Genomic DNA, 15,301 nt, shown 5'->3' on the forward strand with positions numbered 1-15,301 from the left:
CGCTAAACTGCTGAGCCATTTGGGCTGCCCTATTTTGGAGAGTCTTAACGTTCTGAAAGTTGCATGTTAATGTTTGTAAGCAGGTCAGTAGCTTCACAATCTGAAATATTCTTTCTCAACTCACAAATTGCAGAGTTCTTCTGGTTGACCAGCTTACCAAAATGGGCTCTGGCATAAACACAGCATATTGGGCAGCCCGGGTGGCTTAGCGGTTTAGCGCTGCCTTTGGCCTGGGGCGTGATCCTGGAGACCCAGGATCAAGTCCCACCTTGGGCTCCCTTCATGGAGCCTGCTTCTCACTCTGCCTGTGTCTCTTCCTCCCTCTCTCTCTCTCTCTGTATAAATAAATAAAATCTTAAAAAAACACCCACAGCATATTAATCAAGGCAGCAGATGGTCTTTCCTGAAACCTCTTGCATCTCATCCCCCTCCTGAAATACCGGTTTCCTGCTGTGTCCCTGTGGTGCAGGGATTGTCCACCGAGGCACTACTGACATGGGGGATAGGTCATTCTGTGTTGTTGTGGGTGCAGTGTGCACTGTAGGTTGATTAGCAGCATCCCTCCCCAGTACCTGCTAGGTGACGGTTGCACCCCCCACCCAGTTGTAACAACCAAAAATGTCAGCAGACATTACCAAATGAGCTCTGGGGAGGACAAAACTGCCCCTACTTAAGAATCAGTGGGACAATAGGAGAGAATAATGTGTTCATTTGTGGAGAGATGAGTTTGAATATGTGGAGAATGGCTAATATATTGTTAAAGAGGAATTTTTCATATTTTCCATTATTTTAAAAGAATTGACACAGATTTTTCAAATGTTGGATTCCTTCTAGGTCTAGGTTTCTCCACTTTTTCTCTTTTGGTTTGTTCTCTTTTGACTTCATATGTACATAATCAAAAAATGTAAGGAAGAATGCTGTTAAATTACTTTTTTAAAGATTTTATTTATTTATTCATGAGAGACACACACAGAGGCAGAGACATAGGCAGAGGGAGAAGCAGGCTCCATGCAGGGAGCCCGATGCGGGACTCCATCCTGGGACTCCAGGTTCATGCCCGGAGCCAAAGGCAAACACTCAACTGCTGAGCTACCCAGGCATCTCAAGAAATGCTGTTAAATTAGTAGTGCTAATCTAGCTAAATCCAAGGACTTGAAACTCCTCCATAAATAAATTTTTATTATAAATTTACTTGGTTTTGTTCAACAATGACAGTGTTCTTATTCAAATGAACTGGTTGGAGTCATAATAAATTTCTGGTTGCTGGGTGTGGCTTCCTACCAACAGACCCACATCCTACCCGGACTGGCTTATTCTCAACACTGGCATTTTGTGGTCTGAGGCTCAAAATGGAAAAAATTAGTCATGTTTATGTAGTTACTAAAGTTTTACTTTTTTCAACAGAGAGTTGAAAGTTGAAGGTCTAAAATCCAAGATAGGTATGTCTTTAGGATAGTTTGCTTCTTTTGATGCTGACTAAAACAAAAAGTGGTGGCTTGGGGAGATGTGGACTTTCCTTAATTAATTTTTCACATCAGATGTTCTGGTTTGTAAGTTATAAGAAAAACAGGTAACAATTATAATTTTATTTTGCTTTTGGCATATAACACCAACCTTCCCTGTTTTCACTGGAGAGAATATTATAGTCTCTGCTGCCCTGACCCACTGAGCATGTCCTGCTCCTAAATTCCAGACCTTCTGCTGATCAGTTGTAAAGACAATATGCATCATGTCTGGCAACTTAACACCCCACCAGAAGGCCCACTGCACACTTGTGACCAAGAACAACCCAAGATCATTGAGGGTTAGAAAAGATAACATGGAAAGCCCTTTGCTAGTACCTGCCACACAGTGTGAGGACTGTGTTGGCAGGTTACTTCTAGTACTATTGATGATCATCATCACCACCTTTTTTTTTTTTAAAGACTATTCATGAGAGACACAGAGAGAGAGAGAAGCAGAAACACAGGCAGAGGGAGAAGCAGGCTCCATGCAGGGAGCCGAACGTGGGTGGGACTCAATCCCTGGTCTCCAGGATCAGGTCCTGGGCTGTAGGTGGTGCTAAACCGCTGAGCACCGCACACACCCCCCCCCCCCCCCCCCCCGACTGCCCTCATCATCACCATCTTTATCATCATCATAGGCTCAGCGCCTCCCTCAGATGTTTGGCCATTTTTAAGATAGGGGTAAGCAGAATAAGAAAGGAGGAGGATGTGGCAAATTCAGAAAGCAGTGTCTCGCTAGAGCCTGTCTGTGCTCTATGCTTCACCTTCACACTCTGCTCCCCACCTCTCAGGGAATCGTTGTCTGTCAACTCAGATTGCTGTTTGCTGTTATCTCAAGTAGCAGGCAGTGTTGACAATCCTAACTTGAGGATTTGGAACATGATAAAATAAAGAGAAAAGCCTGCACCTGTTACCCAAGATGAACATAAAATCAAATTCACTTAGTATATCTTCTACTGACATTTATTTTAATTGTCACATGAAAAATTTAGGGTTATAGTAGATTAGGAAACAAAGCCGAACAGTCAACAATAAGAAAATCTAATTTAAAAACCTAATTAAAAAATGGATTAGAGACCTTATAAACACACACCTCACCAAATATATAGAGATGGCAAATAAGAGTATAAAAAGATGCCCCACTGTGTGATCTGTGACCAGGGAAATGCAAATTAAACCCAAGATGATAGGGGCACCTGGGTGGCTCAGTGGTTGCACATCTGCCTTTGGCTCAGATCGTGATCCCGGATCCTGAGATTGAGTCCCACGTCAGGATCCCCGTAGGGAGCCTGCTTGTCCCTCTGCCAGTATCTCTAAAGAATAAATAAAATCTTAAAAAAAAAATCACCACACACCGATTACAATGGCCAAAATCCAGAATAGTGATAACACCAAGTGGTTATGAAGCTGTGGAGCAACAGGAATTCTTAATCATTGCTGGTGAAAATACAAAGAAGGTACAGCCATTTTGGAAGATAACTTGGCAGTTTCTTTTTTTTTAATTTTTTTAAAAATTTATTTATGATAGTCACACACAGAGAGAGAGAAAGGCAGAGACATAGGCAGAGACATAGGCAGAGGGAGAAGCAGGCTCCATGCACCGGGAGCCCGACGTGGGATTCGATCCCGGGTCTCCAGGATCGCGCCCTGGGCCAAAGGCAGGCGCCAAACTGCTGCGCCACCCAGGGATCCCAGCAGTTTCTTTTAAATGAAATATGTCCTTGCCATACAAGCCAGCAATCATATTCCTTGTTATTTGTTCAGCATTGTTGAATCCTTACATCTACACAAAAACCTGCACATGGCTGCTTTTCGTAGCTTTATTCATAATTGCCAAAACTTGGAAGCAGCCAAGTTGTCCTTCAGTAGGATGAATGAATACCTTAACTGTGGCATAGCCAGACAATGGGATTTTGTTCCTCGCTGAAAAGAAATGTAAGAATTTTAAATGCAAATTACTAAGTGAAAGAAGTCAATCTGAAAAGGTTATATACTCTATGACCCCAAATGTATGACATTCTGGAAAAGGTAAAACTATGGCGACAATAAAAAGATCAATAGTTGCCATGTGTTAGAGTATAGGGAGGGATGAATAGGTGGAGCAGAGGATTTTAGGGTAGTAAAAATACTCTTTATATTATGATGGATACAGGTCAATATACATTTGTCCAAACCTGTGGAATATATAACTCCAAGAGTGAACCACAATGTAAACTATGGACTTTGGGTGTTATCATGTGTCACTATAGGTTCATGAATGATAACAAATGTACTACTCTGGTGGAGGATGTTGATAATGGGGATGCTGCATGTGTGGGGGCAAGGGCAAATGGGAAATCACTGTACCTTAAATAAATTAATGGAGAAATAGTCTTAAAAAATTAAACATGGGGGGTGCCAGGTGTCTCCATTGGTTAGGTGTCTACCTTCCGCTGGGGTCATGATCTCAGGGTCCTGGGATTGGGCCCTACGATGAGCTCCCTGCTCAGTGATAATTCTGCTTCTCCTTCTCTCTCTGCCTTTGCCCCTCCCTCCTGCTCTTGATTTCTCTCTCTCTCTAATAAAATCCTTTAAAAAAAATCAAATATGAGATCTTAGACCATAACAAAAATATTAATTCTTAATCTAGGGATCCCCGGGTGGCGCAGTGGTTTAGCGCCTGCCTTTGGCCCAGGGCGCGATCCTGGAGACCCGGGATCGAATCCCACGTCGGGCTCCCGGTGCATGGAGCCTGCTTCTCCCTCTGCCTGTGTCTCTGCCTCTCTCTCTCTGTGTGTGTGTGTGTGTGACTATCATAAATAAATAAAAATAAAAATAAATCTTAATCTAATTAAATATAAAAACAATCATCTAGAATTGAAATGGTACATATTTGCTATCTGTTATTATTTCTTTTTCTTTTTTAAGATTTTTATTTATAGGGACACCTGGGTGGCTCAGCTGTTAAGCCCCTGCCTTTGGCTGAGGGCGTGATCCTGAAGTTCCAGGATCAAGTCCTGCATCGGGCTACTGGCATGGAGCCTGTTTCGCCCTCTGCCTGTGTCTCTCATGAATAAATAAATAAAAATCTTTTTAAAAATTTTTTAAAAAAGATTTTTATTTATAATTTGACAGAGAGAGAGAGAGCACAAGTGGAGGAACAGCAGGCAGAGGGAGAGGGAGAAACAGGCTCCTTGCTGAGCAGAGACACCCCCCCCCCCCAGGATCATGACCTGAGCCTAAGGCAGGCCATTCAACTGACTTAGCCACCCAGGGGCCCTATTTGTTATTATTTCATTGATTTTTATTGTTCATGATCTCTACTTTTAGATTGAAGAGAAATATTTTTTTAGGACAATGTAAAATAGAATGGCACTGTATAAAATCTAGCCACTAGTCTCATGTGTGTATTTTCAAGTAAATATAAATTTATTTATTTATTTATTTTTAAAGACTTTATTTATTTATTCATGAGAGACACACAGAGAAAGGCACAGACACAGGCAGAGGGAGAAGCAGGCTCCATGCAGGGAGCCTGACAAGGGCCTCGATCCTGGTCTCCAGGATCACACCCTGGGCTGAAGGCGGTGCTAAACCGCTGAGCCACCCTGGCTGCCCTCATGTAAATATACATTATTAAAATGTTATGGCTACATGTTGCTAGCGCTTACCATATTGAAAATTTCCATCATCAGAGAAAGTTCTATGTGACAGGATTGGTCTGTATTATAACTGAACTGTGTTAGAAAATTCTCCTGTTATTTGTCCAATTAATTTTGAAGAACAGGGACGCCTGGGTGGCTCAGTGGTTGAGAAACTGCCTTTGGCTCAGGCAGTGATCCGGATCCTGGGATTGAGTCCCACCCACATAAGGCTCTCTGCAGGAAGCCTGCTTCTCTTTCTGCCTATGTCTATGACTCTCTCTGTGTTTCTCATGAATAAATAAATAAATAAATAAATCTTAAAAAAAAAGATTCACATTATCTAATTAAAAAATTTTTTGAAGGGCAAAACTCCTAGAGAACAATAGTATTAAAATTTTTGTTTTGCAATGTCTTCACTAAGAACTCTGATAATATTCAGGATGTGCCAGATGGAATCTCTCATTAACATTCAAATAACCTTAAGAAACAATAGGCTGATTAAGAGCCCCCTGGAATTATTAATAGCTCCAGGGGTTTAGGCAGCAACAAGAAGCTGGCAGCAACAAGGAGCTAACAAATAGCTCTGAACAGAGCCCGAGGAACTCTGGGCTTTAGTGTGCTGAGAACTCCATGTGTATGCTGCGCTTACCTGGGCTCAGACTCAAAGTGCCTTTTACAGCTCTCATGCTCTGAGAAGACAATTTGTGATCATCCTTAGCAATGGTGAATCCTATCACTGTGCCCAACCATAGGCCTATTAGGATGATCTTCAGTTACACGAAGAAATTGCACATCTCAAGAAAAAGGACAGTAACAGGTCAAGGCACAGGAGTAAAAACCAATGAGGGTGTAGAACAACAATGTCCAGTGAATAAATAATGTGAGCCACCAATGAGCCATATAGGCAATTCTATAATTTCTAATAACCACATTTAAAAGAGAACAAATAGGGATCCCTGGGTGGTGCAGCGGTTTAGTGCCTGCCTTTGGTCCAGGGCGTGATCCTGGGGACCCGGGATCAAATCCCACGTTGGGCTCCCGGTGCATGGAGCCTGCTTCTCCCTCTGCCTATGTCTCTGCCTCTCTCTCTCTCTCTCTCTCTCTGTGTGACTATCATAAATAAAAAAAAAAAGAGAGAACAAATAATATGTTCATTACATCTCAAAACTGGGGGAAACTCATTCTAATATAGCAAATACGTAGATAAAATATAGTAAGTAGGTAAAATTATTTTTACCTATATGTTTGTTGAGGAGGAAAAATAAATATTTTTAACCTAGCATATCCAAAATATGCCCACTTTAACATGAGATGAATATAAGAATTATAAGTGAAATATTTTGCATTCTTTGTTTTGTATTATGTCTTTAAGGTCCCTAGGTATTTTACATTTATAGCACGCCTCAATTTAAACAATCACACAGGATGAGTGTTTACCTTATTAGGCAGTGCAGGTACAGAGAATAGATGCCAAGAAATATCAGCAGATGAGGGGATGCTTAATGTAGTCTGGGGTTGTCTGAGAAGGGGCTGGAAGTGATCTTTAGAGCCTGTAGGATTTTAAGAAATGAGAGAGAAATGGGTAGATGTGATCATGTGGACATTGGGGAGGAAGTATTTCCTCTACTTTTGAAGATCCTTCTGGCCAGACAAGAATCAAATTGACATGAGACAGATTAATAGGAGAAATCAAATTTAATAGCATATGTAAGGGGAACCCACATGGAAATGGAAATTCCAAAGATAGTGAGGCAATGTGAGGCTTATATAAGCGATAGAGAAGGGTAGGGGTCTGAGGATACAAAGCGAAGGAGGATCATTATCAGAAAGGTGAGAGGAGATGTTTGGAAAACAAAGATTACCCTATTATGCAGGTAAGTCTCATAGGTAAAGAGGAATCTCCATTAGTAGCTCTCTTCCCGGTATAAGCAGGCAGTTAAAGGAGAGGTACAAAGCTTTTTCTGAAAAGCTTTTTTTCTGCTGGGGTTATTTGCTTTTAACTCAAAATAACATTTGTGCCAAAGGGGGCCTATCTTGGGGCAACCTACCCTTGGCCCCTATGGTTCGCTCCTCTGAAACTTTCCCGAAGTTTCACACAGTAAAAGTTGAGCTGGTAAATTGTCCATCTCAATGAACCAGTCTTAGTCCTGACCATAGGTCAGTTCAACTAGGTTCATTTCATCTCCACCGTGATGCAGATATGTTTTCAAAATTAGGCCTTTGGTTCAAGTAATCAGGTACTCAACAATAGGCATTTCTATGGGAATGGAAGAAAAGCAATGGTTAATGATTGAATCAAATTATAAACCCATTTTTGAGTTCTGAGGATAGCTAGTGGAGAGATTTCTAGATGTCAAGCTTGAAGCATGTTCAGAGTGAGAGCAGGCAGTGGTACCAGAACTTCCTGGTGTGTAGTTCGAGTGTCCCTGGTGATCTTTGAGTGGCCCATAGAATAGCAGGCATGAGGACTGTCTACACATGAGCTGTTGCGGGGATTTCTCTTAAGTTTATATCAAGTCGTTCATTCATATTTTGCTTGTAGGGCTTTGGGAAAAGGGAAACTTTAGTTCTAATCCAACTCAGAAAGGAGGGAGAAAAAGAAAAAAAAAAAACACCTTAGTTTGGAGAATTGCAGCGAGGCATTGGGGGAACTAGAAGTCAGGATCTAGCCTTGTTTATAACAAATATTAGAATCTAGGGGGATCCCTGGGTGGCGCAGTGATTTAGCACCTGCCTTTGGCCCAGGGCGCAATCCTGGAGACCGGGGATCGAATCCCACATCGGGCTCCTGGTGCATGGAGCCTGCTTCTCCCTCTGCCTGTGTCTCTGCCTCTCTCTCTCTCTCACTGTGTGCCTATCATAAATAAATAAAAATTAAAAAAAAAAAAGAATCTAGTACTTAGAGATCCCTGGGTGGCTCAGCGGTTCAGCGCCTGCCTTTGACCCAGGGTGTGATCCTGGGGTCCCGAGATCGAGTGCTGCATCGGGCTCCCTGCATGGAACCTTCTTCTCCCTCTGCCTGTGTCTCTGCCTCTCTCTGTCTCTCATGAATAAATAAATAAAATCTTAAAAAAAAAAGAATCTAGTACTTATACAGATATGTTATTCAAACATATTTTGTCTCTCTATAATCACCCTGATTTCTACCAAAAATAACCAAATGAACATTTGTTTGCAAAATAAGTCTAGTTTTAAAAACTTGGCCTAATTATTTACATAAGCACTGCAAGAATAGTGATTGTGACCATGTAGGTTCTTTTAAATCCTCTTTGCTTTCTCTATAGTTAAGAGTCTGTTTCTTGGTTCGTCTCTTTTTTGCTTTGTTCTTTTGGTTTGTTTCTTAAATTTCACACGTGAGTGAACATGGTGTTTGTCTTTCTCTGACTTGCTTACTTTAACATTATACCATCTAGCTCCATCCATGTTGTTGGAAATGGCAAAGTCTCATCTTTTATGGCTGAGTAATATTCCGTTGTGTGTGTGTGTGTGTTTGTATCCATTTCTTTATCCATTCATCTATAAATGAACACTTGAGCTGCTTGCATAATTTGGCTATTGTAAGAAATGATGCAATAAACATAAAGGTGCATGTATCTTTTCAAATTAGTGTTTTGATATTCTTTGGGTAAATACCTAGTAGTGCCGTTACTAGATCATATGGTAGTTCTAATTTTTAACTTTTTGAGGAACCTCTATACTGTTTTCCAGAGTGACTGCACCAGTTTGCATTCCTACCAACAGTGCACAGGATTCCTTTTTCTCCATCTCCTTGCCAACACTTGTTAATTGTGTTTTTGATTTTAGCCATTCTGACAGGTATGAGTTGATACATCACTGTGGTATTGATTTGCATTTCATGATTAGTGATGTTGAGCATCTTTTCATGTGTCTGTTGACCATCTGTATGTCTTCTCTGGAGAAATGTCTGTTCATGTCTTGTGTTTGTTAATTGTATTTTTTGGGTTTTAGGTGTTGATTTGTATAAGTTCTTTTTTTTAAGATTTTATTTATTTATTCATGAGAAAGAGAGAGAGAGAGAGAGAGAGAGAGAAGCAGAGACACAGGCAGAGGGAGAAGCAGGCTCCATGCAGGGAGCCCGATGTGGGACTCAATCCTGGGACTCCAGGATCATGCCCTGGGCCGAAGGCAGGCAATAAACCACTGAGCCACCCAGGGGTCCCCGATTTGTAGAAGTTCTTTATGTATTTTGGATACTAACCCTTTGTCAAATGTCATTTGCAAATATCTTCTCCCATTCCATAGGTTGCCTTTTAGTTTTGTGATAATTTTCTTTGCTGTTCAGAAGCTTTGTATTTTGATGTAGTCCCAATGGTTTATTTTTATATTTTTTCCCCTTGCTTCAGATGACACATCTAGAATAATGTTGCATCAGCTGATGTCAGAGAAATTACTGTCTGTGTTCTCTTCTATTTGAAGAGACTCTGTACTCTTATGATTTCAGGTCTCATGCTTTGGTCCTTAATCCATTTTGAGTTTATTTTTGTATATGGTGTAAGAAAGTGATTCAGTTCTTTTGCATGTAGCTGACCAGCTTTCCTAACAGCATTTGTTGAAGAGACTTTTTCCCATTGGATAATCTTTCCTGTTTTGCCAAAGATTAATTGACCATATAATCATGGGTTTATTTCTGGGTTTTCTATTCTGTTCCATTGATCTATGTGTCTATTTTTGTGCCAGTACCATACTGTTTTGATTACTATAGCTTTGTAGTGTATCTTGAAATCTGGGATTGTGATACCTCCATCTTTGTTCTTCTTTTTCAAGATTGCTTTGGCTATTTGGAGTCTTTTGTGGTTCCATGTTAATGTTAGGATTACTTGTTTTAGCCCTATGAAAAATGCTGTTGGTATTTTGATAGGGATTACATTAAATGTGTGGATTCTTTGAGTAGTATAGACATTTTAAGAATATTTGTTCTTCCTGCTGGAACTTTTTGTAAAGAATTTCTAGATTGAACTTTTAACAGCCTTAAGGCCAGAAAGTATAAGAATATTAACAAAGTTTCTGAATTCTGGAGGGTTCAGGTAGGGAGAATTCGTTCCTGCTATATTTCCATACTGCTTATAATGATGTAGTTTATCAAATTATTATAGGACAGTTAGCTTCAGAGAAAAGATTTCTTTAATCTTGAAAAACAAACCATTTAAAAAAGTCAGAAATGTTTTAAATGAAAGTTGCAAAAAATTATAATTATCATCTTCAGTTCATTCAGTCCCATGTTTTTGTTTTGCTTAAATCCAGTTTTTCCACTAGTTTTAGAAATTCTTTTTTTTTAAAGATTTTATTTATTCAGAGAGAGAGAGACAGAGACAGAGACAGAGAGACAGAGAGAGAGGCAGAGACACAAGCAGAGGGAGAAGCAGGCTCCACGCATGGAGCCTGACGCGGTCCCCAGGATCACACCCCGGGCTGAAGGCGGCGCTAAACCACTGTGCCACTGGGGCTGCCCTAGTTTTAGAAATTCTTACCTAGTTCAGTTTTATGATCCTAAGGTTATCGGAAACTTGTCCTTTTCTATGAGTTTATATGAATCTTTTCTATGAGTTTCACTGAAGATGAAATACATTTGCAGTGGCATCAGTGTAAAACAGTGACTGTAAATGATAACAGTTAAAAATGGTAATGTTTAAAGATTTGGTTAGAGTTCATTTTGATGCAGGTGGCAAGGAAATGTGATTATTTCTCTGACATACAACACTTCAAGGTGATAACATAACACTTGATAAACATAGGAAATTATTTTGGTGAGCTATAAAATCCTTGTTTTGTAGGAAGATAACTTTATTTTTTTTTCATTTTAAGTTTTTATTTAAAGTCACATATAAGGTTACTTTACTCCTGCATCTTCTCAATGGTTTCTTCCTTATATTTGCCCTTTTCCTTTCCTACTTGGCGAGATTTGGCTTTATGCTCAAGGATCTTTTTGCGGTCTTTGTCCAGTTTTAGTCTAGTGATAACCACCTTGCTAGGGTGAATGCCCACGTGGACAGTTGTGCCATTTACCTTCTCTCGCTGTACTCATTCAATGTAGATGACATACTTCTTCCTGTAAACCTGGACTACTTTGCCGATTTGCTGACCTTTGTAGTGTCCCCGCACAACTTGCTCTTCGTCTTCCTTCCGGATGGGCATGGACCGCACGTTGTACTTCTGCCTCAACTCTTTGGAAAGCGGGGAAGACATGATCTTCCTGCGAATGTGGGAAGGCGCATTGAAATGCCACTTACGATTCTTGCTCCGGTCAGAAGTCACAAACGGATTGAACTTCATGTTGGCTGCGAGCGCCTTAGCGATGGCCGCAGAAGGGAAGAGACAGAAGATAACTTTAAAGATAAAAACATTTACAATATCTTATTAAGAGCAGATCAGTAGTTTAAGAAAATTTTGAGTTTTTTAACAAAGAGAAAACAAGAATTTTAACTTTGCATTAGTGTATTTTTGACATTAAAACCCATTTACTCACTTAAATTTAATCTAGTTTTAACTAGTACTACCCATACACAAAATTCCCTTTTAAAGATTCCCTCTTTATAAACCTTCTTCAACTTTCCTGAGTTACATTCATAGTTTGCCTTTTTTCCTTCTTTCTTTTTCTTTCTTTCTTTCTTTCTTTCTTTCTTTCTTTCTTTCTTTCTTTCTTTTTCTTTCAAAAAGATTTTATTTATTTATTCATGAGAGAGACAGAGACAGAGACAGAGAGGCAGAGACACAGGCAGAGGGAGAAGCAGGCTCCATGCAGGGAGCCCAACCTGGGACTCCAGGATCAGGCCCTGGGCTGTATGTATAGTTGGTCCTAAACCGCTGAGCCACCCGGGCTGCCCAGTTTTCCTTCTTTAAATAATCAGTCTCACTTTAGGAAAAAAATTTCTTTTCCCTCATCAAAAAATGTATTCCCATTCCCCATATTTTTTCTCCAAAACACAAATCTTACTTTTCTTACATATAGAATTGTTTTTCTTATTATTTCTAGTAGTCTTAAATATATTTATTACAATTCTTAACTCTTAGGAACCTTAGAGTCTAGTGAAAATTAATACTAAGCAACTGTAAACTTTTGTTATACCAGCATTCTTTAGCAAATTTATGAATACATTTCATAATTTCTAGAAATAAGCATTTTTTTCATTGTATAGTTTCTTTTTTTTTTAAGATTTTATTTATTTATTCATGAGAGACACAGAAGGAGAGAGGGGGGCAGAGACACAGGCAGAGGGAGAAGCAGGCTCCATGCAGGGAGCCGACATGGGACTTGATCCCTGGTCTACAGGATCTTCAGCCCTGGGCTGAAGGTGGCACTAAACCGCTGAGCCACCTGGACTGCCTCACATTGTATAGTTTCTTAAATCACATGGCAAGTTTACTAATAAAACCACATTTATTTTTAGTTTCTCTGCAATAAGACAAAAATAGACAGACCTATGTTTATTACTTAATGTTTGGTTATTTTATCTTACTTGGAAATTATGCAGATATTCAACAAATTCAGCTCATCATCTGACTCAGGAAAATTCCAAAATTTCAGGTTGCCAAACGTTTTGGAAGCTACCCAAAAGTTTACCTATAAATCTTCTAGTCTTATTTATATCTATTTAATCTACTTGTTCTTAACAATTACGTTCAGATTACCTACTAAACTTCATGAGACAAAGTTAACCCTTATTCTAATATTCTTTGACAAATTTGCGACAGAGACAAGAACCCATTTGACCTTCTTTAAACACAGATAAAAGTCTTAAATTTAACGCATAACTCTAAAGGCAATTTTATTTTACAAGACCAGTGCTCTAACCCCTGAGCTATAGGGCCTCACGGCAATTTTATTTTAATTAAACCAACAACCTTAAATTAGCTTTAGTACTGAATATTTTCCCAGATCACATAAACTTGAAAAAAAATTTGGGTTTCTATCTTTCAGAGTTTTGGAATGAAATGCTCAATTCTTAAAGGTCCAAAGCCCTTGCCTTCAAACCAACTAAATAGAGCTCTTCTACAAGTTAATTTTAACAATACCATCCAGAGATAGAGAAAATATCCAACATTTATAACATATATAGACAGACAAAATCCAAACAATCTTCTAGCTTTTGTTCTTACTAATATTTGTGGAAGGGACATTAAAGACACAATTTCCAAATACCTCTCCCCACCTTTTTTTTGGGGGGGTACTTTTCTCTAAACTTCTCCTTAATTGTTTATTTTAATTTTTTTTATTTTTTATTTATGATAGTCACAGAGAGAGAGGCAGAGACATAGGCAGAGGGAGAAGCAGGCTCCATGCACCGGGAGCCCGACGTGGGATTTGATCCCGGGTCTCCAGGATCGCGCCCTGGGCCAAAGGCAGGCGCTAAACCGCTGTGCCACCCAGGGATCCCTCCTTAATTGTTTATATTTCACAGAATAGCTCGGGGCACCTGGGTGGCTCAGTGGCCAAGTGTCTGCCTTTGGCTTGGGTCCTGGTCCCTGGGTCCTGGGATCGAGTCCCATATCAGGTTCCCCACAGAGAACTTGCTTCTCCCTCTGCCTATGTCTCTGCCTCTCTCTTTCTGTGTCTTTCATGAATAAATAAATAAAATCTTAAAAAAAAAAAAGAATGGATTTTAGGTCCTAGAGAAGATGGGAGTAGGAAATTTACATCACAAGGGCAGAGAAAACATCCACATTTTCTCCAAAGTGGAGATTTGGTGCATATCTGTCTATTATGAAAGGTGCTAGAATCGGAGTACCAAAGCCATTCTAGAAGTTTGTATTTTTTCTTAATTTTATTTTTTTATTTTATGATAGTCACAGAGAGAGAGAGAGAGGCAGAGACACAGGCAGAGTGAGAAGCAGGCTCCATGCACCGGGAGCCCGATATGGGATTCGATCCCGGGTCTCCAGGATCGCGCCCTGGGCCAAAGGCAGGCGCCAAACCGCTGCGCCACCCAGGGATCCCTAGAAGTTTGTATTTTTAAAAAACTTCTTTTTCCCTTTTTTTCTTCAGTCCCAGGTAATTGTGGGCTGTATTTACATTTTATTTTATTTTTAAAAAGATTTTGTTTATTTATTTATTCATGAGAGACACACAGAGAGATGCAGGACTTGATCCCCAGGACCCCAGGATCATGACCCAAGCCAAAGGCAGATGCTCCACCACTGAGCCACTGAAGTGCCCCTGTATTTACATTTTAAAGACTTATGATTTAGAAGAGACAAGAAGAATGCAAAAAATTTTTTGTTTGTTTTTTTTTCCCCAGAGTTACAGGGCAATTGTGATTTAAAACTTACCTTTTATAAAGTAGAGGACAACTGTTTTAATATCCTGATCTTTCTTTCTTTTTTTTTTAATATCCTGATCTTTCATAATATCCATAAACATTTTGAGAGGAATAGGTGAAGTTTGGGGATTGGTAAAGAAAGATAGGTGGGCTTTCTTTGACTGGCTTCTGGAGTTGCATTTCTCGATTTGTAGAGATTTGTAAGACAAAGAGTTGTTTTTAATAATTCCTCTAAGAATTAGATTATAGCCTGGATATCAAAGGACTGATTTATCTTTTTAACTAAATTTGCTTCTTTATATTAGGGAGGTTTTTAACTAAAATTAAGAATCAAAAGATTTTTATCTTTGTAAAGCATCTTAACATTTTAAGCTTTAACAAAGCATTTTAACCCTTCTTTTTTTTCTTTTCTTTTTTTTTTTCATTTTAACCCTTCTTTCTAGGTTCATAATTCAATGTAGGCTTCTAATTATCCCTGAATAATGGCCTTTTGCAGATCATTTGTAAGAGGGCCTAGGAGAAATTTTGGTCCTATTTCCTGTGAAGAGGGTTTGTGATAGTCATTCTTTTTAATCTATAAATTTAGTAGGATCTTTTCAAAGTGGAGGCTAAAGGGCTTTATAATCTAAAACACCTTGCTGCAGTCCAGGAGACATGAATTCTTTTGTAGTAGGGGGTCTAGGATATATCTGCAAAGGAGGTTGCATTGAAATGCCTGAAGCTGGCAGAGCCTGATTATCAATCCTTGGAAGTAGGAGCAAAGCAAGCCTTATTGCCAGTCTCAGATACTTTTGTTAAATTCATTTCCTGGCTTTGAGCATTTACATGAAGACCTGTATACTTTGAACCTAGAGAACCTGAGTGCTCCCTGTAAATCTTATATGGAAAAGAAATTCTT

The 15,301-nt window shown here is 39.4% G+C and overlaps 1 protein-coding gene and 1 pseudogene across 2 annotated transcripts in view; one reads left to right on the forward strand and one right to left on the reverse strand.

Moving 5' to 3' along the window:
• CA5B (carbonic anhydrase 5B) overlaps window positions 1–15,301 on the forward strand; it is a 59,551-nt gene that overhangs the window by 11,562 nt on the left and 32,688 nt on the right. The window lies entirely within an intron of this gene.
• LOC129517776 (60S ribosomal protein L26-like) lies at window positions 10,940–11,435 on the reverse strand (annotated as a pseudogene).

Source organism: Nyctereutes procyonoides, unplaced genomic scaffold (assembly GCF_905146905.1).
Source record: "Nyctereutes procyonoides isolate TBG_1078 unplaced genomic scaffold, NYPRO_anot_genome, whole genome shotgun sequence".
Lineage (NCBI taxonomy): Eukaryota > Metazoa > Chordata > Mammalia > Carnivora > Canidae > Nyctereutes > Nyctereutes procyonoides.